The sequence below is a fragment of the Pyrgilauda ruficollis genome, unplaced genomic scaffold, assembly GCF_017590135.1.
Source record: "Pyrgilauda ruficollis isolate IOZ18807 unplaced genomic scaffold, ASM1759013v1 scaffold17, whole genome shotgun sequence".
Lineage (NCBI taxonomy): Eukaryota > Metazoa > Chordata > Aves > Passeriformes > Passeridae > Pyrgilauda > Pyrgilauda ruficollis.
In genome coordinates, this window is record NW_024515875.1 from 9,148,101 (window position 1) to 9,167,903 (window position 19,803).

Below are 19,803 nucleotides of genomic sequence, written 5' to 3' on the forward strand. Positions count from 1 at the left end.
GCCCGACCCCCGCTCCGGGGCCGACTCCTCCCCGGCCCCCGCCCGCTCCCCGCCGCCCCTCGGCGGTGCCCCCGTCCCTCCCGCCGCCGGCCCCTCGGCGCCCCACGGCGACCTCGGCGGCCTTTGAAGGCAGCAGGAGGCTGAGGGGCGTCCAGGGGACTCGGCTGCCGCCCCACAACGCCCGGCTTCACACCCCCGCCGGGCAGCACTCGGGTCCGGGGAGGCTCCCCGAGCCCTGTCCCGGTGGGGGTTCCCGAGGACTGGCGACAGCCGTGCCGGGGCTGCCCGGATGCCCGCCAGCCGGGTCAAGAGCATCCCGCCGAGGGGTCGCAGCCGCCCCCCACAATGTCACAAAAATGGGGAAGCTGAGGCACGAGGTGGCTTTTCCACAGGCGGGACTCACTCACCGACTCAATCCACTGTCCCCCATGCTCCAGCCCTGTGGCCACTGAAGTGCTGGCCACAGCTACAGGTGTCACTCGTGTCAGGATGTGGGCAGGTTTAAAAATAAGGGTTTAGACCCATGTATGTTAGGAGCCAAATGTTCTTTGAGCAAAACAGGCAGCCAGGGCTTCATGCCAGGCACAGGGGCTCAAAATCCCACCTGAAATGCCTGGTGGTGCTCATTTGTGTATAAATACTTGTGATCCTCTTGTTTTAGCTCTTTATCTCTGAATTTCAGTAGCCTCCAGTAGCTAAAAGAGAGGATGTGACAATGCAAAGAAACCCATTGCCTTGGGCACATACAGAAATCTCTCTCACAGCAAGCAACACTATGACACCAGTTGTCAAAGGCATTTTCTCGAGTTTTGAGGTTTGTTGTAACCAAAAATGACACCCCTGGCTTTAAAATACCATCTCACTCTGACCAAGCATGCCCATAAGCTGTCTTCTTTTTCTGTTTTATTCTGTGCCCTCAATGCAGGCAGGCACCAAGAGAGATGCTGGCATGTGTACCCTCATTCACAAAGACCAAAGAATATTCCAGTATCCTGCTGCAAAGAGAAAACTCTGGGAAGAATTACCCTCGATCAGCCCACATCTGGTCTGTTCATGGCAGCTGTGCCATTTTTCTGTGCTTCCTCAGGCTCTGCTTCCTTACTCCGTCTTGTTTTTAGGACTACTGTTACTAATTTTGCATTTATAAAGCATCCTCCCCAGCAAGTTCTGCTTCTGCCTGTGAATGGTACTAGTCTATAAATCCATCCTGAAGAGATGTCTAATTATTTCACTGCTGATGCTGAGCAATGTGATTTTCATTGCTCGGTTTTGGTTTTTTTAAACTCACCTTTCATGATGTACCTCTTTGTTTTGGAGTCATTGATTGCCTCATGATACAGCACAGGCATAGTTATGGCTGAAATCAGCTGGCCTCTAGTTTGCAGAAGTTCACCTTGAGTCACCCTGAAGTGAGTGCCACGATAAGAAAAAAACATATAGCCAATGATAAACACATTTTAAAAGATTCATCAATTTCTGTGCCCTTGATACTCAGCACTGTGGAAGCTGTGTTACGTGAGGAGGCTCTCTATTTCCAGAGAGTAAAAGTGACTCATATCAGCCTTCAGAACAGAACACTAGCAGGGGTCTCCCAGTGCCCACATTCCCTTGCTGATACCACAGGCAGCCTCCTCATGCAGGTGTGATTAGGCACTCTGCTGGATTATGTAGGTCACCATGAGCATGGGTTTTTCTTCTGTGTACTCAAAGGACTAAATATGGAACAGAAAGTAAAGGATTAAATCTCCCATTCTGTGTTGACACTCAGGTACACGAAAATATATTTCTTCAAGTTAGTTTCTATCATGTGGAAATAGGTAGAAGTAAAAACCAAAAAGCATCTCTCATACAAGCATCAGAAAGGGTGAGCACAAGACAAAACAATCTCAGTGCAGCCACCAGAGCCTTATTGCTGTGTACAACAGCACACGTTTTATAACCAAATACATGATATCCAACAAACTTTTCACTTTTTTCCCAAACTTTCACCATTTAAAACCTGCAAAGGAACAGTCTGTACAACCTGAGTGCATGACAAATAAATCTGGTGGGAATCTTTGCTCTTTCGTGATGGACCCAAAACACGCAGCTTGAATCAGAAGCACTAGAATAAGGGGATAGCAAATGCATTTACAGTTGTGTTTTCAAGCTGTGGCCATAATAGATAAGGTAATTCATCATTTCTGGCTACACAACCGAAGTATCATAAAAATGCTTTCAGCTAAAAGCTTCATTATAAGGGTGAACGATGTTTGCCTGAAATTTTGAAGGCTGCAATGCTCTGGTGGGCCAAAGAAATTGGGAATCATTGCTCTACAGAGAAGATGTTGTTCTATTACATATACCAGTATTTCATTTCTGCTGATGCTTACTTTCCAGTCACTGGTATTTCTAAAACAAACATTTTGTTACACATATGGGATTGCAAATTTTGAGATACATACTTATCCCCAAGTGGCTGCGCAACTGAAATTCAGTAACAAGCTGTTGCCTGAGAAGCAGATCAAGGGAAGCCTGGACACATGCAAGTGTACATCTCATGGGTGGATACATTCTTCTGTGTTTAATAAAATTCAGGCTTCAACAGAGGTTTTCTCCATTCTTGGGGCACTGTCAAGATCACTCCCTGGATCTCTGGTGCCTCATGAGGGTTGCTCTGAAGGCTCAGCCTCTCCCTTATTACAGCATGTGAACACATATACACCCAAAATGATACTGTAAGCCTCGTTTCCCAGGGAAATGAGGCTAAACAAGCCAAAAATTCTTAAGCCCTCATCCAACCCTTGTGGCTGTACCATGATATCACCCTCTCCACATTACCTCACTCCTACCCACCACCCACATCCTTCATGTTTCCCCCTTTCCCCTGCCATATGAAACATCTGCCCTAAGGGATGGGGTTGTGCTCACACTGCTGTGATGAAGACAGTGATTGCCCTGCCTGCACTGTGTTTCAGGTTACAATTCAAGAAACCAAGCTGTTTGGCAAGTGACCTTCGTGACAGGACAGTAGTTGCCTGTGTGATGGGACAACAGTCTGTCCTATTGAAGAGTAGGAAATTTGCAGCAACATTATTTGGTGGAATTAAAAAGCAGGGAATTATTTTTGAGTAGCAAACCTGTTAAGGTTGTAGCTGAGAAGGCTCAGCTCATGTGGTACTGGAGACATCTGTGTTGCCTTGAGCTATGTGAGCAGTGACTCCTCATGGACCAGACTGCCAGCACCTGAGGAAGGGCCAAGGGATGCCTGGGTTTTCCCAGCAGACACAGGCCAAGACTGCAAGACATGAGGGGAAAGCCTGGAGCAGCGTTATATCCTCAAAGATGAGGGCATCAGACCCAAATGAACTCTAGGATGACCGCAAGGCCAGCGTGAGGGTCCCCAGAGCTGCAACACATGGATCACCTCACCACTTTCTTTGAGAACTCAGGCCCACAGCAGCCTTCTCCAGGTGTCCCCCCGACCTGGCAGTGCTGATTCGAGTCCAGAAATACCTTTCTGGAGTTTGGTTACTTTGCAGACTGCACTTTGTTAAATACAGATTTTTTTTCTCTATTCTTCTGGCTTTGTTTTTTGCTTCATTCCCTTGCTCTTGTAATTTTCTTTCTCATTGTAGTTTCCTCGTTTCTTGCTCCTGCTCCAGCTGCAGTGTTTGTACTAATCATTATATCTTAAAGTTCTATTTCAGATCTAATGTAATAAAGTGCTATACCTTCCCCTCTTTTTCTCCCCTAGTAGATGGCTTTATTTTGCAGGTAGTGCTGGGGACATTGCTGACCAAAGGGCACACAAGTCTGGCACTAGCAGTCTATGTGGTTTGTATAAAATGCAATTCTCTAATGGTTAATGCATTTGATAGGCTTTTGGATATTCCATTAGCTATAGCAGTAAAATGCCTAAATACTTTGACAACCTGGCCCTTAAACTTTATCCTTGTTATCGCTTATTCAAGGTGAGTTTTTCTAATTTCAGACAAGCTCTCAAAGGCAGCATTTCCTCACAGAATTCAGCCAGCCCCAGCATCCAGGTGGGATAACCCAGGTAAGCCATGCCCATCAGGAGTGAGAGCTGCACCCATGTCCAGACAGTGTAACCACATCCACTCTGCTTTTGCCACAGCCTGGCCAGGGCTAACTTGATGTTCACAGCACCTCATAGTCTTGAACTACACTTGGATCCAAGTCATGGTGTAAGAAAGAAAAATCAGTCTCAAAGCCTCAGTGTGGAAACAATCTGTCCTCAGTAGTGTGGCATGCTTCTGTCTCAGCATGTTCCTTGTGCCCATTCACTCCACTGCTGTCAGGCCAGGATGCAGCACTCATAAATTAAATACTCTTGGTTTTGACTCTGCTCCTGCATGTGCCCTTTGTAAAGAGGCTGAGGGCACAAGGCTTGTGGCTTTATCATGCCTTGTGCCTGGAGAAGAGACCCTGTTCAGAGCAGGAGGGTAGACTGAGGTCTCTTCCAACCTGAATTATTCAGTGAACTTGTTTGGTCTTTTAAGTTTGGCACAACCTTTAAACTAAAAGCACTCTCACAAAAGAAGTCCTACCTATCCAAAAGCAGTTTGATACAATTCCCTGAAAGTGCTCCCTAGGATGGTGCTTGCCCATGGCCAAACAGCTCAGAACTGCCAAGTCCACTAGCTGTGATCTGGATATATGGGCTTGTGAGAATTACTGTGATTCTTTATGTACAAAGAACATGTCTCATGTGTCTGCAGCAACAGCTGGCGAACGAAATAGTGTTCCCAGGCAGTCCAATATCATCTACAAGGCTGTCCCCCAGCCTGATGGGGAGTAAGAGCTATGGCAGCTGCCAGATGTGTGCTTCCACCATTGTGTAGATGATGACTGGTCACAGAGATTGGCTCATAGAGACTGCCTGGCACATTTAACCTGGTGCAGAGGAGATGTGGCTTACCACTTAGATGAGCAAAACCCTTATTTCATCCAAATGAGGCAGTCACTAGCAAGATATCTGTACCCACAGTTATTTTGTGGGGTCCTAGCCTATGTGCTACTGCCTCAGTTTGTTGAATCTGAGTCTGACCCAACAGTTCCTCAGAGACAGTTTGATAATGCAACAAGCAATTGCAGAAGCCTAGTAAATTAAGTCTTGGACTGGTATCAAGGTAAGGTGAGTTGTCCATTGTATAGGCAGCTGAATGGGCCCGTCCAGTTCATAATATGGATTTCCTCATATGTAATGCTCAGAAAGCAGCATGCAGCTACACACTGTCATGAAGAAACTGTGCAAGGCAGAGCTCCAGCTTGACTCCACACCTGCCAATGTCGCACACACTTCACAGCACAAACTATTATATATGATACTATTCTTTGAAAGTGAGGAAATAAACATCCCTGCCTTCCACTTCCTTTCCCATTATCTCCCTCATTTTGCAGACACTTTCACTGAGGAGTTGCTAAGGTCATTTCTGTCAGACCACAGAGTCAAACCCAGGACTCTTCTGTGGCTGAATGAAATTTCAGCTCCTTTGTCTTTCTGCATCATTGAGCTACAAAGATGTACTCAGCCCTGCCATATTCCATACAATAACCCAGGCACTCTATTCCCAACACACTACTGCTGTGGAGCGAGCAGTTATCTACCACCAGCAAATCCTGATTCACACAATTAAGAGCACTTCCTCCATTAGCTGAAACAGTAGGGTGTTTGTGCTCATGAATGTAGCAGGAAATCAACCCAGGATGTCTTGAGCTCAGGCACAGGCCCATTATAATCTATCAATTATTTCGCAACAAAACACAAGTGTTCCACATGGCGCTCACTTGTCTCACCTCTCAGTTGCTGCTGTCACGTAGGGGCAAGCTTAACATTTGAATGAAATACCCAGAAAAACTTCCAGGAGGTGTGCTAGCACCTGCCATCCTGCTGCAAAGAAGCAGGTTCTCCCTCTTCAGCAGCCAAAGCCCATCACTTGTGGCTCGGCTGTGGGACCTACAGATCCTGGCTACCAAGTCAGAGCGCCAAGTGCCAGAAGAGTCAGTGGGCATTTCAAGGATTAATATGAAAGTCACAGGAGGTGCTGGGGTGTGTGCAGCCAGCCCCTTCTTGGGAAGGGCAAGGACACAGAGCTAATGAGCCTACTGAGGTTTGGGGAGATTTTGTGTAGAGGCTTTTGTGTGCCTCAACACCACACAATCCATCTACAAGGTATGGGACCTCAGAGACCGCTGAGGTGACCCTCCACTGAGCAGCTCTGTCTGAGGTTGTCTCCTAACCTGCACAATCTGTCCACAGCTGTGTGACAGTAGAAACTGTGTGCACACCAAGATGCCACCGATCCATTCAAACAATTGCCACAGCAGCAGATCCTGTCTCTCAGCAATGCTACAGGACTGTCAGAGTGCATCTCAAACTCAGGTCTTGTAGCTACCTTCTCCTTACCCTTCTCCCTTACAAAAGCCTCATGGACTGTGCCAGTCACTTCCATGGTCCAGAGGACACGGGTTCTTCCAGCCACTCTGAATAATTTTGCTATTCTCATCCTCTAAGGATGGGCAACCTGCTAGCATAGAATATGATCACACACACATAGCTATCTGTCCCAGCCTGTGGCAGAGCCTGGGATACTTGCTAGAAGGCTTTCAGGAATTTGCCTAAAATGTATTTGAGCTGTGTGAGTCAAGCCTGGGTCAGTGGGGACTGGGTGTGGAGCAGCAGCTCTGTGAGTCACCAGGGGTCTGTGAGTCCTGAAGGAAAGGTCGACACAGCCTTTTTAAAGTACAGACTGCTGCGACGTTCTGTACACTGATTCAGGATGTCTGTTCCAATGGTGTATATGAGAAAGCTTGGGAGTTGGCCATGTAAGTTTGGACAGCTGACCTAAAACATAAACATGAGTTCAGGGACTCTTATAAAATGAGAAATTATGCTGCTAAGCAAGAAAATGTGCAATGTGTTAGTAAACACAGCTCACCCTAGAGATTAGCTCTTGTCATTGCTTAGCAATGCTATGAAATCATATATTCCCCTCCCAGCCCTGGGCTAGACAGTAGAAACCAAGGGGTCAAGGGATTTTAGTTTTTCTTCATACAGAGGAGCAATGCCTGTCTTTAACCAGAACTATCATTCCCTAGGAGATGCTGAGCACCCTCAGCCCCACTACAGGGGCTGGCAAGTGCAGTTGCTGAGCACCTGAAAATATGGTTGTTGCATTAGGTGGTAAGTATAGAGAAAGTGTCTGACCTTAGACATCCATATTTGAACATGTTGGCCTTTAATTGATGCAGGCAAGCTGACCCAGTGGGTCAGGATCATGCCAGACCTTTAACACGTAAGAAGAGGATAAATAACTGTAAACAAAGCCAATCCAAAGGAAAAGGTCACTGCTTTCAACCTGTGTGAGAGAAAGCTTTTGAATTGGAAATGTTAGTGATAGGAGGGAAAAGTGGATAAGAAATGAGTTGTCCCAGGAGAAGGGAAACTGGGAGAGCTGGATGGGCAAGCTCAAATGACATACCCCTCTGGGCCAGTGCAGTGCTGCAGTGACCATTGAACTCTGTCGGAAAGCAAGGCGAAGGAGGTGAGAGACACCCTTCTGGCAGAACAACAGAGTGGAGGAGATGAGCAAAGCAAGCCATAAGCAAAACAGAGAGGATGAAAGCACCATCAGAGGGCTTGGAAAGAGGAATAGGTTCCAGCGGAATGGCACAGATTTGGAGGGGCCCGCCTGGCTCTGAAAGGCTGAGGGAGGAGATAAATTAATGGTGGAAGTGTGACATCTTCCAAAATCCCATCTGTATATCCAACACTCCCAAGTTCATAGACTTTAACAGTAGCATAATCCTACCTTTACAAAAGGAGTGTGTTCACTGGATCTGAACTTCTGACTCTTTTAAAATGTCTCTATCCATGACTCCCCACAGCAAGAGGTACAGCTGTTTAACATAGCAATGGTAGAGACCAAAATGCTGAATAAAATCTGTCCACTGAACCCAGATCTCCAAGTATCTTTTACAAGCTTGCCTCCTTCTTCCTTTAGCAAGGAATGAGGTCATCTGCTCCAAACAAAACAACTTTTTTGGCAAAAAAATCTTGGCAGTTTACGCTCTTGTGGGTACCTATCCCAGTTTGGTGGGAGAAATGTAATGGCCAGGTGACACAGGCAGGTCTGGATGCAGCTGTGATTTGTAACTCTGTGCCCATGCAAATCTGTACGTGATGCACACCACATCTGTCCAGATGCTCTGAGGCAGGGCTTTTAGAAGCCTTTTCCATCATCCCACTCCCCAGGAAATGCAAACCTGGGAATGGCATGGCTCTGCGTGAAGCCTGGAAATGACAAATTAACATAAACTGTGAGTTTACATACTTCTTACAACCATTTATGGCCTTGTCTGAGCTTAAATAAAAGCCATGGTCCCTGGAAAATTTGGGCCTGTCTGTCAGTGAGGCATTCCAGAGAAAACATCACGTGAAGTGAAATAAGATCTTTGTTCTGCATGCTTTCCCTCCCCCCCTTTCCTTTTTCTGAATGAGGCAGTTTTGTCCAAGGATTACAAGCCAATGTTCCAATCCCTCACAGACGTTTTCCATTATCAGAGCTGCCTCTTGTCCTTCAAATCATTTTCCACAGGACTCCTGTAACTGGGGCTGGGAAACGAAGCCAAAAGCTCAGAAGAAAGGACCCTATTCCAGGCTGCTGACAAGACTGAAAAATGCTTTAGGGTGTTGCTGGGACCACCCAGATTGATGCATCCTCAGCAGGGGAGCAGCTGAAAAAGATGCTAGTGGTGGGAGGAGGCTTGCTGTGCTGTACAGGCATTTAAACAGCTTGGCAAATTAACTTTGATGAGGTATAATCACATTGTGTGGAACTGACTATAGAGACTGGTGGTAGACAGCAGTGACTGATGATTAACTCCACCGCATACAGTACAAAGGGCCTTTGTGTTGCCCCCCCATGGGACTTACTCATATTTTGTGAGCTGCCTCTGTCTGGGAGTCAAATTGCCCCTGCTATAGAAAACTACCAAACGGGATTGGAGGAAGGGAGGGGAAACTTCAGGGAGGTTTTCTGTTTGGATTCTTCTTCCCTCACCTCTCCCAAAATATCATCCTGTGCTGGGGGTCCCACATGTATGGAGCTGGGCCACCTACTTACTGCACAGAGCCAAGCAGCTTCCTTTCTGAAAACAGAAACCAGCTACAGGAATGGCATCAGGCTCTGCTCTGCAGATTCCTTTTTCCATTGAGCTCAGCTGAGAGGAGGTCACCAAGCTGGAAGGACCCATCTGAAGAACCCACAAAGTCCCTTTCTGCATCCTCACATAACTTTGCCATTCTGGCCTTTGGAGACTTCTGCTAAGTTCCTCCAACCATCATGATCTCATCTGCCTTGAGAATGAAAATCTCCAATTCCTTATTTCATGTTTGCAAGAAAGTTAAGGTGGCACTTGATGAGAACCATCCAGAAATGAAATTAGGTTCCCTACATGTCCCCTTCCCTCTAACTCAGCTCTAAGCAGTGAAATAAAGCTACAGCAGAAATATCAAAGAGGTACTCACAACCACAGTTTACAGTGCTGCAGAAAGATTTTCCAGAACTCCTCTGTCAGTATCCTATTGGGAAAGAATTCTGCTGCTTCATGAGCAGGGATTGCTCTAGGACACGGGAGGTCTGAGCAGTGGTATTGTATTCCCAATGGCTGTATTCTGCTTTTTATCAGGATGTTCTGGGAAGTAAAACACATTAGGCAGGCCTGGCTTCCATGATCAGAGTTCACGACCCCTACCTTCTGGACCAGACCTCGTTTCAACTGGCTTGATGAGTTTGACTTTTTCTCACTTGCAAGCCCCAAGATTTCAACCAAAGTGTTGCATAATTCCTGGTGTCTCCCTTTTTGCTATCCTAAGCCTAGATGCATGTCTCACCAACACCATATAAGTTCCAAGCACCTGGTTAGATGGTGAAAGATGGAGAGAAACTGTTTCCTTGGCAGCTGTTTGCAGAGTTGAACTGACTATCAAAGGGAAGGGGATATGAGCCGAGCACCTGTGCCAGGCTGGGACTATATGTGGGTTTGAGCAGTCCTGCAGAATCATGGAAATGCTGGCCTGGAGGGGATCTTGGTGGCTGTGTGGTTCAGCCTCCTACCTGAAGCAGGGCTATGGCCAGCACTCATTTGGTTGGCTGTGCCTCTGTCTCAACAAATCTTGAAGATCTCTGCAGATGGAGACTCCACCTCCTCCCTGGGCACTTGTTACAGTGACACACCACTGTACTGGGAACCTGTAAGAGTTTATCCTCCCTAAACTTACCCTCACCCCTTCTCATGTCCCCAGACATGGGGTTCCTCAACATCTGTAGGGGTCTCTATATGTAGAACTCGTGCTGCTGCCCTCACAGCCCTAGAAAGATCAAAGCAGGTACCCACACACCCATCCAGCATTTGGGAAGTGTGGGGTCCATGGCAGTGGCTTTCAACTGATGTGATGACATGAAGATATGGACATCATGCCCTCCTCAGACACAGCTCCATTTTACCTTCTCATGGTTGATTGTCTTTCAAACAGAAGTACTGCTCTGTAGTGGAAATGCCTCATTTTAGTCTTTGTGTGTGGAAATACACTAAAGCAAAGCCCTCTTAAGACAGCCAGATTTGTATCCTTGGGAAAAGCAGTAGATGTTCTGTGCAGAAATGTACAACCTTGGGTAATTTCCTGATAGGAGATGAGAGAGACCATGAAACCTGGTGGCTGCAGTCCTGCATTCCTAATAATGGTAACTAACTTCAACCTGACCTTCCTGATAGACAGATAAGATTGCACCAAATCTTTCCATCATTTCACAGAGTGAAGAAAACACAAGATAAAGCCCCTTGTTTCCCTTTCCATGCTGCTGGCATGACTGATCTCAGTAAAATAAAGGCAAAAGGAAATAGGCTAGAGCTGGGAAGGCTGAGTACAGCAAGAGGGGAAAAAAATCTTGTGGCTAAAATGTTTGGCCAAGGCTGGGACAAGGTAAATGAAGAGAAAGAGAGGAGAGGCATTTTTAGGGGAACATACTGGACTCCATCTGAAAAAATACCTGCTATTTCTCCACCATAGCAGCCTTTTGTAGCATTTTCTGCAAAAGAAAAAACATTCCAACAGGCACATTCTTTTCTTTCCTTAGAAATCTGACCACTGGTAGAGCCAACAAGACAACCTCTCTCTTACAGCGTATTACAAAACTTTGCCCTGGCTGCCAAACATTCACCGTTTATTTGTACTGAAGTTTTCCATTCTTGCTTTCCGTCTCAGACATGTATTTCCTTTTAAATTCTTACAGAAATAGCATCCTTGTGTTCTGAAAGAGGCTTGGGAAAAGAATAGTTTTAACAGTGCAGTTTTGTTTTTTCAGCCATTCCACAAAGGGGCAGAAATTCAAGGACCTGAAGCAATAACTTCAGATGAGAGAGAGGACCCAATCCCTTCATTTTTATTTTTTTTTTCAACAGGTCCTTTGCTGACCTTATCAGAACCCTCAGGAAACTTAAAGTTATCAGCACAAATACCAGTCTTTCTGGGTTACAGCTAACTGCTTCCTGTGGTCAACTGGTAGAAATAACCAGCAGACCTTGGCTGAAAACTGGATCCTGATTTGTTTGATTTTACAGAGGAGCTCACACTCCTAAAACTTGGCAGCCTGGTACATTCCTTAATATAAAAAAAAAGAAATAAAAAAGCTCTCCTCCCACCCTTTCATGACTTTCCTCTTTCTTGCAATACTTGCAGCGTTGTAGCAAGACTATGAAATGTGGTAGGGTACGTAAGTCAGGAAAAGATAACTTTATGTAATATGGTCTCATGAAAATCTGTTCAGATTTTGGGTTTCAGTACAAAATGTCACAAATTTCCATTTCCCATCTGTGACTGGCATAGCACAGCTCGTGGTTCTGGCCACTTGCCACAACTCCATGACAGTTTTATTGCCGTATGTAAGTCCTGGCCCTGTGTCCTGCCACTTTCCAGAGAACTTAGGTCCAGCTGATCTATTGCCAGCTGTGAAGATGCGGCCAAATGTGATACAGGAAAACTCTTTGATTATTGATGTCTAGGTGCATGCATATTTCTCCCTCGAATGAATTGTTGGATTACTAGAGCACTGGTCCATAGTATTCTTGTAGCCAGAACAAGGTGGATTGGGTTAGATGAGGGGACTGCAAAGTGAGTAAAAAACAGGCTGGACAGGTGAACTCAAAGTGTAGAGGGCAACATTCCAAAGTCTAATGGGTAAATGGGAAGCCACTTGGGAGTAACATTCCTTAAGGGATTAATACCATTTAACATGCTCATCTACAAGAGAAAAAGGAGGCAGAGAACACCTTGAAGAGCTCACAGATGATACAAACTTGGATTAGTGGTGGGTGTTCTGAAGGGCAGCACTGCCATTCTGAAGGACCTAAATAAACTGGAGAAAAGGGCTGGCAGACATCTCACCAAGTTCAACAGTGACAAGCACAAAGTTTTGCAGTGCTTGCCGGTGCAGGCTGGCTGTTGACTGCCCAGGAAACACCTCTACAGAAAGGCTTTAGGGTCCCCAAAGACTACTGATTGAAATCCTCTGTAGTGGAAATGCATCATTTTAGTCTTTGTGTGTGGAAATACACTAAAGCAAAGCCCTCTTAAGACAGCCAGATTTGTATCCTTGGGAAAAGCAGTAGATGTTCTGTGCAGAAATGTACAACCTTGGATCATTTCCTTATAGGAGATGAGAAAGACCATGAAACCTGGCGGCTGCAGTCCTGCATTCCTAATAATGGTAACTAACTTCAACCTGACCTTCCTGATAGACAGATAAGATTGCACCAAATCTTTCCATCATTTCACAGAGTGAAGAAAACACAAGATAAAGCCCCTTGTTTCCCTTTCCATGCTGCTGGCATGACTGATCTCAGTAAAATAAAGGCAAAAGGAAATAGGCTAGAGCTGGGAAGGCTGAGTACAGCAAGAGGGGAAAAAAATCTTGTGGCTAAAATGTTTGGCCAAGGCTGGGACAAGGTAAATGAAGAGAAAGAGAGGAGAGGCATTTTTAGGGGAACATACTGGACTCCATCTGAAAAAATACCTGCTATTTCTCCACCATAGCAGCCTTTTGTAGCATTTTCTGCAAAAGAAAAAACATTCCAACAGGCACATTCTTTTCTTTCCTTAGAAATCTGACCACTGGTAGAGCCAACAAGACAACCTCTCTCTTACAGCGTATTACAAAACTTTGCCCTGGCTGCCAAACATTCACCGTTTATTTGTACTGAAATTTTCCATTCTTGCTTTCCGTCTCAGACATGTATTTCCTTTTAAATTCTTACAGAAATAGCATCCTTGTGTTCTGAAAGAGGCCTGGGAAAAGAATAGTTTTAACAGTGCAGTTTTGTTTTTTCAGCCATTCCACAAAGGGGCAGAAATTCAAGGACCTGAAGCAATAACTTCAGATGAGAGAGAGGACCCAATCCCTTCATTTTTATTTTTTTTTTCAACAGGTCCTTTGCTGACCTTATCAGAACCCTCAGGAAACTTAAAGTTATCAGCACAAATACCAGTCTTTCTGGGTTACAGCTAACTGCTTCCTGTGGTCAACTGGTAGAAATAACCAGCAGACCTTGGCTGAAAACTGGATCCTGATTTGTTTGATTTTACAGAGGAGCTCACACTCCTAAAACTTGGCAGCCTGGTACATTCCTTAATATAAAAAAAAAGAAATAAAAAAGCTCTCCTCCCACCCTTTCATGACTTTCCTCTTTCTTGCAATACTTGCAGCGTTGTAGCAAGACTATGAAATGTGGTAGGGTACGTAAGTCAGGAAAAGATAACTTTATGTAATATGGTCTCATGAAAATCTGTTCAGATTTTGGGTTTCAGTACAAAATGTCACAAATTTCCATTTCCCATCTGTGACTGGCATAGCACAGCTCGTGGTTCTGGCCACTTGCCACAACTCCATGACAGTTTTATTGCCGTATGTAAGTCCTGGCCCTGTGTCCTGCCACTTTCCAGAGAACTTAGGTCCAGCTGATCTATTGCCAGCTGTGAAGATGCGGCCAAATGTGATACAGGAAAACTCTTTGATTATTGATGTCTAGGTGCATGCATATTTCTCCCTCGAATGAATTGTTGGATTACTAGAGCACTGGTCCATAGTATTCTTGTAGCCAGAACAAGGTGGATTGGGTTAGATGAGGGGACTGCAAAGTGAGTAAAAAACAGGCTGGACAGGTGAACTCAAAGTGTAGAGGGCAACATTCCAAAGTCTAATGGGTAAATGGGAAGCCACTTGGGAGTAACATTCCTTAAGGGATTAATACCATTTAACATGCTCATCTACAAGAGAAAAAGGAGGCAGAGAACACCTTGAAGAGCTCACAGATGATACAAACTTGGATTAGTGGTGGGTGTTCTGAAGGGCAGCACTGCCATTCTGAAGGACCTAAATAAACTGGAGAAAAGGGCTGGCAGACATCTCACCAAGTTCAACAGTGACAAGCACAAAGTTTTGCAGTGCTTGCCGGTGCAGGCTGGCTGTTGACTGCCCAGGAAAGACCTCTGCAGAAAGGCTTTAGGGTCCCAAAAGACTACTGATTGAAATCAGAAGTGCACTCAGCAGCTATGCAGGCCAAGGGCATGCTGGACTGCAGAAACAAGAGAGCAAGCCAAGGAAAGGGATAATTTCCCTTTGTTCAACACTTATGAGGCTGCATCTGGAGCATTCTTTCTTGTTCTTTTCTTCCCAAGAAAATATATGAATGATATTCATATTCTAAGTGGAGTACACCAAGAAAATAAGGAATCTGAAGCACTTAATGCATAAGAAAAGATTGAGGAACCTAGATTTGCTCATACTGGAGTACAGATAGTTGTTGGGGTCTTACTTGCTGTCTGACTAATGGGAGGGTTATGGGAGTCAGACTCTTCACAGGGGTCCAGGCTGAAAGGATGAGAAGCAATGGACACAGTTGCAGCAAAGGAAATTCCACAGTTTATAATCTGGAGTGCCAAGTGCATATTCCCACACTCATTCCTCTTGTGTGACATCCATTCTGGGATTGCATCCTAGACTCTTTCATTTTGGTGACATCCACCCTGAGGACCCTTTTTCCACCAAATTTTCCACCAAATCTGTCCCCTAAAACCAGTATCCAAGACATCTGAGCCCTCCCAGTTAAGTAATCCCACTCTTTGGAAGCTCAGCCTCCTGATACCTTTTGTCTCAATCCTCCAAAGACAGCACAGCAGGACTGAAAGCAGCATAAGTTTCAGGGAAGAATTATTTGATCTCACTGAATAGTTTACATTCTTCAATGTCATAATATGTTAAAATTACAGACTCTTGAAAATGTCTCAGATTCCAAGAGATGCTGGCATTTTTGGTGAGCCTGGAACTTTTGGGTATGCCTGGACTGACTTGTCTTCTTTTGCAAATGCATATTGGATGTGATGTTTGTTAGTCCACCTTCAAAATTAACTCTCTTTTCTCCTCCCTGCATGCTCTGGTTGGAGAAGGCAATTGCACAGTCCTGCTGTCCATCTTCCTGCCACTGCAAAAGTGTGCATTTCTGTTCTGATGAGCCAAAAATTAGGTGACAGCTGGGATCAATGCAAAATATGGTGTGGTGTTCAAAGGGAAGAAACATTACCTCCTTTGTTGTAAAGGATGAGCTATTCCTGCTTCAGTGCTTGTTTGTCCCTTCATAGAAGTGTGGGAAATTCAGGGGCTTCATGCTGGCTTTCAGGGAAACAGGAGATGGCCAAGTTTTTCTTTTGTCTTTTAGTCTTTGGTCCCAGCTGGGTCACATTTTCCATTATTTCATCTGAAACTGCAAGTTTCTTCTTTAAATTAGTGAATGTTAAAATTTATAGAATCATTCAGGTTGGAAAAGTTGTTTAAGATCATGGAGTCCAGCTGTAAACCTCCCACTGCCAAGTCCCACTAAACCATGTTCCTAAACTGCAGTAGTCACTAGTCTGTCTCTGACACTTGATCCCATATCAAATGTCCAAAATCTTGCACACACCTGTACAAAAACAGGAGGAAATGGGATCACAGAATCTCTTGCAAAATGTCTTAAAATTCACCTCCCCATCTAACATCCCATCTACAAATTGGAAAAGCTCAGAGCGTGACATACGTTGTTGCCATTTGATTCAAATAAGGGGCAGCTGGAGGAGGCAGTGGACAGAAGAGGAAGAACTTGACACTGCATTTGAATTCTGTTGTGTCTTTCAGTGAGCACAGCCCTTGTGGTGTGAATGCCCTCCCTATTGGTGACAATGTTTCTAAGGCCAGAAACTGCAGATGAGAACAATTAATGGTACAAATTACTGGTACAAATCTGTCTGTCTCCACTGATAGCTGGCTCCCAGCTCCTCACCATGTGCCCCTACCCTCCCAAAACAGTAATCACACAGACAGCACTCGACATCCCAAGGACTTCTCCTGGACCCTCTTACCCCACTGTCTTTACCTGATGAACTGCAGGCATCATTGTATGCTGAGTGAATGCTGCTTTTGTGGGATTCAGCACGCTGCCATTGAATTTGTTAGGTCATGGTGTAGCTACAGGACATCTACCTTTTGACAATAATTCACAATGTGTGGTATCTCTTCTAGAGAATACATCATTGTCAGTTTCTGCCAATAACACAAACTCTGATTCACCTCTTGCAGTACTCTTTCTGGTCTGAGCACCAATGTCCATATTTCCTTCTACCTGTGGTTTCACACCATGTCAAAAACTTATGCTTCCTTTTCTATTTTTTTGTAAAGCATTATAGCAAAAATCCCCTTTACCTATTTTTTTTTTCAGATCCATTTTTCTAGGAATCACAGTTTCTCCCTATGTTTCATCCTTAATCTTTTCTCTGCAGACAATGTTTTGCTCATCCCAAAAGTCTGCAGCAGCCAAGGGAGCTTGTTATTCTTGTGCAGGTCACTCTGCTCTCTTTGCTTCCTTTTAAAACACAGCACATCCCAACTCTGCTTTTCTTGCTATTTCTGATAACTTACATGTGGGCACTGTTAAGTGCTGAACTATCAGTATGGATTCCTTCCTCAAATTCTTCTTTTCTTCCTTTTCTGTATGAAATTTGAAGGAGGATATATCAGAAGAATTTGTCTTTCCTTGATTATATTTTCCCTTTCAATTTGAATCTTTCTAGTTTTAGAGTTACATGTGAATTACTTGGTGTACAGGAGCATGAGGCTTGTGAAGAACATCTCCTAAGAGACCGCAAATTTCTTGCAATGTTAGTCCGTGGTCAAGCATTGTGCCAGAGAAAACTGACATCCAGACAATGGCAAACAAGGACTTTTCCAGGAATTTCATTTTGCAGCATTGGCTTCAGTTCATCCATAAACTACCAGAGGTCCTTCCTACTACTTCAACTATCTGATGTGGTATTTTCCTTGCTTTTGCTGATTTAGCCTGATTTCAAAGCAACTGCTTTGGAGGTCTTGTTCCAGGTTTTCTTGTCACTATGCCTACTTAGTCTTCCTCATTTATATCTTTCCTCAGTTCATGAGCCATGCATTTACGCTGCTCATGGTATAAATCTTGATAGGTATGTCAATATTCATCATGCAGTTGCTGACTTTGAGAGGGAAGTTGCTGTTCATTAGCTGCTTTCTTTACTTTGAATCATATCTGATGTCTCCTTTTTCTGCAGCATGGACAAAATATTCAGTTCCTTTGCATGGATTTGCATTTTGCTGTGATTCAGTTTCAGGTTGCAGTCTCTGTAGGTAATGCTGTTAGTTTTGGGGGGTTTTGTCATGTTTTCTCTGGGCCTGTCATTCATAAGAATGTCATCAAAAGTGACTTCTGCCCTTCATGTTACTTTAGGGATATTTTGGGAAATATCTCCAGCATAGGCAGCCTTTTAAGAGGCTTAAAATTGAAATGCTGTCTGCTTAAAGTTATTAACATTCTGCTTTCTTGGTGCAATCTGAGCTGCCTGTGCCTAGATGGAACACTTAGTACATGTAGTATATTTTGTGTAGAAAGCAGATAGGTGATCTCATCTTGGGTGTGTAAAGTGCAATGTTTTACTGCTTTCTTTCTGTCTCAATAGCCTTTGCAGCTACAGATTATGATGATATTTCTCTCTTTCCCTGTGATTATTGTGAAATATCATTCCAGTGCTTTCTCCATTGGCTCAGTTGTCTTTAGCTGCAGGAAAGGCTCTGCTCCCCAGCCCTTTCTGAGTCTTGCTGCCGGTGGATGCCATGGTGTGTGTTCATGATTTTAGGCAGTAGCTACTTTCTTGTAGAGAGGGGTTGTGTTTGGATCTCGAGGGAGCCTGGGATGTCATCCTCAATGATTCCTGCAGATTCAATTCTCCTGCAGCAGAGGAAAAATCATCCATCATTCTCTGCTGCAGCACAGCTCCACTGCTGGACAAGTGCCCCATTCCAGCCTGGCAGGCACAATGAAACCACGGCAGGGAGCAGCAACGCCCAAGTGAAGAGGCAAGCCTGAGGTTCAGATGGGAAATTGAGAGCCCGTGGCAGGGTCAGGGCTCCCATCAGCAGGGTACCAGCCTGGCAGGAACACGGCCACAGTGCAGCTCAGGCAGCAGCCAAGCATGAGAGGGCTGTGACTTCAAGCAGTTCCCAGGATAAGGAGGAGGGGTTCTCCCATGAAAATATCTCAGCAGATCTTTGCAGCGAATCCTCCACAAAAGCTTCTCCCAGCTATTCTTTTCTCACCAGCTCTGACCACCCAGCTGGTCTGAAGCTGCCAACCAAAATCCTAGGAGTGACAGTGCCCTCAGGGCCTTGACAATCTCTCTATCCCATGTCTTCAAATTCCAGGAAAGCATTTGGTTTTCGCTCTGTTAGGCAGACTTTGAAATTTTTTATCAAATGTCAGGGACTTAAGGTTTTTTGTCCCAGGACCAGTTTTCCTGGCATTTTTGTATCACAGCACTGGAGATACTTGACACCATGATGTATGTGTGTCTGAAACACTGCATTTCCCTGCTGTGCCAAATGCAGGTCTCTGCATTCTGCCAGCCTCATAACAGTGCTCACGGGACAGTTCAGGCTGTGCTTTCCTTTATTCTGTCCTAGGATGGTAACTGGCCTGTAGAGCCATGAGAAGATTCTGTGTCACCAGTGTGTCTCCTAGGCCATACATATAATAAAATTTCATACAGTCATGGAATATGCTAAGTTGGAAGGGACCCATCAGGATCACCAAGTCCAACTCCTGGCCCTATGGGAAGAGTGCAATGTCACTGCTGCTGAATTGCTGTCCTTGGAGGTGCTCTGCAGTCACCCCTGTGGGTGTGGCCAGGTACCTTTCCATCTGCTCAAATGACAAGCTCTCACCTGGACTGTGGAGAGCCAGGTTTGCTTATTGCTTTGCACAGTGCAATGCATCACACCAGCGTCCTGCCGATGTGCCTCTGCTGCTCGCTCCACTTTAACTGCTGGGTGTGGCCCTCTGGTACCTCCCTCCCCTCTCAGCACTGCCTGTGGCACTCTTGTCCTCTTGTCCTTGTCTCTTCATATAATGAGATAACACAACCTCAGCCTCTTCTCGATGTTCTTCTGTGTTCTCTGAGCTCCCTCTGTTCAGTTGCTAAATGGGCCTTCATTGCTAATTTTCCTTGTGCCCCTTTCTGGTTTGACCCTGTTAAAACCTTTTCCTTCAGTGCACAATTCGTCTCTGTCAAAGCAGAATTTTCCTTAAAGCCTCAATTCTCCACTCACTGCTGGGCTCTTCCTGTCTAGGTTTCAGTTTTTTCCTTGATAATTAATGTTGTGCAGATATTTTTTCCTTTGCTGAGCTTTG